The sequence below is a fragment of the Manis javanica genome, chromosome 1, assembly GCF_040802235.1.
Source record: "Manis javanica isolate MJ-LG chromosome 1, MJ_LKY, whole genome shotgun sequence".
NCBI lineage: Eukaryota > Metazoa > Chordata > Mammalia > Pholidota > Manidae > Manis > Manis javanica.
This window is the reverse complement of record NC_133156.1, coordinates 225,879,410-225,885,276: the sequence shown is the minus strand read 5'-3', so window position 1 is coordinate 225,885,276 and position 5,867 is coordinate 225,879,410.

Genomic DNA, 5,867 nt, shown 5'->3' with positions numbered 1-5,867 from the left:
GAAAGACAAACATTATGTGCTTTTAATTATATATGCAATCTAAAGATAAAACAAACAAAACAGAAATAGACTCATAAACACAGAGAACAAACTGGTGGTTGCCATAAGGGAGGGGGTGGGGGAAGGATGAAATAGGCGAAGGGGATAAGGAGGTACCAATTTTCAATTATAGAGTAAAAAAGCTACAGGGATGAAAAGTAGAGCACAGCGAATATTGTCAGTAATATTGTAATGTCTTTGGTGACAGTAACTACACTTATTGTGGTGAGCATTTTGTAATGCATGTAACTGTTGAATCAATGTGTTGTATATCTGAAACCAATAAAATACTGTATATGAACTGCACTTCCATAAAAAAAAATTTTTAAGTGTGCTTCCTATAGCCATTCGTAATCTTGTGTTCCTCCCAATGAACTTTATCATGCATAGGTTACCAAACATCTTCTAAATGCCTACTTTTACCAAGCTAATGTTCTAGAATGTAAGAACTCTGGGAATACACAAAAATTCGAAGAATCTTCAAAAATGACTGAGACAAGATCCCAGTGCACATATTTAGTAAAATCACAGTCAATTTGGGAGACTCATTTAAGGCCATGCTATATCCAGATGTCAATGAAGACAGTCAATGGGTAAAGCACAATTTCCCCATTAATCAACGATGTATCCAGAATATAAGATGCCATTTATGATCATATGTCCACATTTCCCATTGAAATGTTTAAAAATCAGGGATTTTATAGTGAGGAGTGAAAACATAATAGAAGAGTTTTAATATTTTAAAGCCTTCTCTTGCCAAGCCCAGAGGGGGGCAATCATATGCTGTGCACAGAGCTTGGAGCAGGCGTCTAAGGGGTTGCCTTCACAGTCCATTTTTCTACAGATGGCCCATTTCATTGTGAAGAGCAAAGGCCACTTTTCTGGCCCATAGCCACTCTCTATTCTAATGCCGTTAGATGGCACTAACTCAGGCTTTACATAGCAGCTGATGGCCAAGTAATCCAAGTGTAATTAAAAGTCATGTTCAGAAAACAAAAAGAAATCCCCACAGAGATGTTTCCAGGAGGCAAGCTATCAGGCATCCACACGGGAGGCCAAATACAAAGAACGTATGTGCCAAAAATGACTCGGGAAAGAAAAGGGACCTGGCTAAAGATGGAAGCGTCAAGGAGGGAAGCTGGAAACTCTCCGGCCCCAAAAGCAAGAGCTGCTTATTGCTGATTAGCTCACCTGAAGGTTACAGAAAGCAAAATAAGAAAAACCTGTGCCTTGGACTTGAAACAAGAGAAATGTCCTAAGCTCATTAGCATCAAGGAGCCACAGGCTTTGTTCCCACACACAATTAGCAGAGAGCATTCCAGAATAATGACCCTCTTTGGTAAACAGACACAATGCCTGGATGTAGCCCTGGTGCCCATGTCCATTATGTTTCCCGTGCATAAAAGGGAACATTTGTACTGAAGTCTCTGACATCAGCAAACCAGTGTGGCTGGACTTTCCCTCGGAGAGAGAAGGAACTTACTGAAGCAATAAAAATTAAAAGTGGTAAAACAGTTTTGACAGGAAAACCCTTTGGAAAAAAAAAATCTTTTATCGGTGCAAGTTTCTGTGATTCAGGTTATAAAAATAATATGTCAGGTGTGTACTCCAGGAAAATTGTGCTGAGTCTCCTTGTCGGTAAGGTTTGAAACTAAAATACAGGCAGAAGCTTCTTTGGGTTGGGTTGACACATTTTTTTGGGGATTATCTTAATTTGGCAGAAGACATAATCCCTTAATGAAATATTTATGCTATAGGCGGAGACATAAATTTGGCTCTGTATAAGCAGGATCATTCCCTAAAATTGCTTTCAGGCTATCTGATTTCCGCCTGTTGAACAGTAAGAGGGCACTGTTTGGATAACCAGCGCTACAGAGCAGAAGCCCACACAGAGTCTCTTAGACTGTTCTGGGAAGAGGGCAGGATAATGGCACTGTGGTTCTTAAAGCTGCTCCTTTTAAATATGTAGGGAGCATTTACTAACAATGTACATAAAATTATAATTTTTTGTCTCATATTGTTTCCACCCAAAGAGCTGGAAAAATTAGCACCTTGTATGCACCATGCGTTAGGGGTAGTCTAGCTTAAAATACAGACAATGTGCCATTTTTGATATTGACTTAGGGGGAAAGTGCTCTGGGGGATCATTTAGACATCCCTCAGCCCCAGAGCAGCTGAAAGTGAGCCTCAGTGAGAGGCTTCTGTGACTGACAACAGGAAAGCAGAAAATCATCATTAATAAAACACTGTCTACAGGACAGGCAAATTGTGTAAACTGTCAAACTGGAAGTTACAAGCAGAGATATTTAAATCACAGGCAGTAATATATGACATAGCTGCTTCTCACACGGTCAACTCTAGCATGAATGGCTGCAAGTTTGTTTGGGTTTTAGACAGTACTTAGAAGTTCAAGAAATCTTAGGGAAAACATGTATTTTAGAGCAACTGTAGAAAAAAAATTTTTATTTAAAAATTCACTGAGGGACCACACTGTGGGCAACTAGCTCCTGGCTTTTCTCTGACAGAGAAATGTAGATTTTTTCCTGGGTGGCACTGATGTGTAATAGGAATGATGGTTATGAAGGAATATAAATCTATACCACAATCCTATTTCTGCCTGCATGTTACTTAATTTTTCTGAACTCCATTTGCCTCATTTTTTTATTATGGTTTAATTGATATACAGTCTTACGTTCACGTTTCACGTGAGCAACACTGTGGTTACTACATTCCCCTCTATTATCAAGTCCCCACCACACACCCCATTGCAGTCACAGTCCATCAGTGTAGTAAGATGCTACAGAGTTACTACTTGTCTTCTCTGTGCTATACTTCCTTCCCCGTGCTCCCCCATATTATGTGCACTAATCATAAGACCCCTTAATTGCTTTATACTTCCCTTCCCACCCATCCTCCCCAGTCCCTTTCCCTTTGGTAACTGTTAGTCCATTCTTGGGGTCTGTGAGTCTGCTGCTGTATTGTTCCTTCCATTTTTGCTTTGTTATACTCCACAGATGAGTGAAATCATTTGGTACTTGTCTTTCTCCACCTGGCTTATTTCACTGAGCATAATCCCCTCTAGCTCCATCCATGTTATTGCAAATAGTAGAATTTGCTTTCTTCTTATGGCTGAATAATATTTAATTGTGTATATGTACCACCTCTTCTTTATCCATTCATCTACTGATGGACACTTAGGTTGCTTTCATATTGGCTATTGTAAATAGTTCTGTAATAAACATATGGGTGCATATGTCTTTTTGAATCTGGGAACTTGTATTTTTTGGGTAAATTCCTAGGAGTGCAATTCCCAGATCAAGTGGTATTTCTATTTTTAGTTTTTTGATGAAATTCCGATTTTCTTTCCACAATAGTTGAACTAGTTTACATTCCCACCAGCAGTGTAGGAGGGTTCCCCTTTCTCCGCATCCTTGCCAGCATTTGTTGTTCTTAGTCTTTTAGAGGCTGGCCATCCTAACTGGTGTGAGGTGATATCTCATTATGGTTTTAATTTACATTTCTCTGATGATTTATGATGTGGAGCATCTTTTCATGTGCTTGTTGGACATCTGAATTTCTTCTTTGGAGAAGTGTCTATTCATATCCTCCATCCATTTTTTAATCAGATTATTTGCTTTTTGGTTGTTGAGGTGTGTGAGTTCTTCATATATTTTGGATGGTAACCACTTATTGGATATGTCATTTACAATTATATTCTCCCATACTGTAGGATGCCTTTTTGTTCTGCTGATGGTGTCCTTAGCTGTTCAGAGGCTTTTTAACTTGATGTAGTCCCATTTCTTCATTTTTACTTTTGTTTCCCTTGCCCAGGGAAGATGCATTCAGGAAAAAGTTGCTCAAGTGTCTTGTAGTTTTCAGGGTATATGTCTTTCACTTCCTTGGTTAGGTTTACTCCTAGGTATTTTATTCTTTTTGATGCAATTGTGAATGGAATTACTTTCCTGATTTCTCATTCTGCTAGTTCCTCCTTAGTGTATAGGAATGCAACAGATTTCAGTCTATTAATTTTGTATCCTGCAAATTTGCTGAATTCAGATATTAGCTCTAATAGTTTTGGAGTGGATTCTTTAGGGTTTTTTATGTACAATATCATGTCATCTGAAAACAGTGACAGTTTATTTCTTCTTTGCCAATCTGGATGTCTTTTATTTATTTCTGTTGGCTATGGCTAGGACCTCCAGTACTATGTTGAATAAAAGTGGGAAGAGTGGGCATATTTGTCTTGTTCCCCATCATAGAGGAAATGCTTTCAGCTTTGAAATCACGGTGAATTCAGTCTCACAGAACCTTCTTTCTGGCATTCAAGTGATTTTGGATTGAACAAGGTTCTTCTGCTTCTTCATAGTCCTGGAGCGATAGTAGTGGTTCCATCTTTCAGCCTTTCACTGTTAAGTATGATGTTGGCTGCGGTTTTGTCATATATGGCTTTTAATATGTTGAGGTACTTGCCCTCTATACCCATTTTGTTGAGTTTTTATCATGAATGGGTGTTGAATTTTGTCAAATGCTTTTTCAGCATCTATGAAGATGATCATGTGATTTTTGTCCTTCTTTTTATTGATGTAGGGGATGATGTTGATGGATTTTTCAATGTTGTAACATCCTTGCATTCCTGGGATGAATCCCACTTGATCATGTTGTATGATCTTCATATATTTTTGAATTTAATTTGCTAATATTTTGTTGAGTATTTTTGCATCTATGTTCATCAGAGATATTGGTGTGTAGTTTTTTGGTGTGTGTGTTTGTAGTGTCTTTGCCTGATTTTGGTATTAGAGTGATGCTGGCTTCATCAAATGAATTTGGAAATATTCTCTCCTCTTCTACTTTTTGGGAAAACTTTAAGGAGAATGGGTATAATGTCTTCTCTAAATGTCTGATAAAATTCAGAGGTGAAAAAGATGGCAGCATGAGAGGAGAGACAGAGGATTCCTCCTAAAACTGGATACAATTAGAAAATTTAATTGCTGCAACTAATCCTGAGAGAGCAACAGGAAAGACGACGCCTCAGACTGCACACACCTGGAGAAAAGAGCAGATCTCAGTGAACGGGGTAACGTACAAGAGCTGTGGCTCCGTGGGACCCAAGCCCCTCCCCCACCCCAGCTCACCGGCGGGAGGAAGAGAAATGGAGCAGGGAGGGAGTGGAAGGCTTGGGACTGCTGAATACCTAGCTCCGGAGATCTGCACTGGGAGCACAAACCTACATTTCATGGTGCTTTCATGAGACTCGCATGACTACCAGGTTGGAAAGTTAATACAGGCAGAGTTCCTGGGGAGACTGGGATTCTGGCTGCTTGTGGAAAGCAGGGATCCATACCCGGCTGCTCTGGGACAAAAACTTATACCTGTGTGCCTGGCCCACTGGCTCAGGCAGTGGAGACAGGCACAGGAGCCAGAAGGTGGGGAACAGCTCTTTCCTCCCCCAAGTACTGCTCCCCTGTGACCCCTGACATTGCTTCAGGGGATCAGCAGCTCCAGAGACTACAGCTTCTGGACACTAGAGGGCGCCATATACAATATGAAACGCCAAAGGAACCTAGTCCAGAGTAAAATTGTTAATACAACTCCCAAGAAAGATTTAAATGATATGGACCTCGTGACTCTTCCTGAAAGGGAGTTCAAAATAAAAATAATCAACATCCTAATTGAGGTAAGGAAACACATCCAAGAACTCAGGAATGAATTCAGGTCAGAAATCCAATCATTAAAAAACATGATGGAGGGTATTAAAAGTAGGTTGGATACGGTGGAGGAGACAATAAATGAAATAGAAACTAGAGAAGAGGAATACAAAGAAGCTGAGG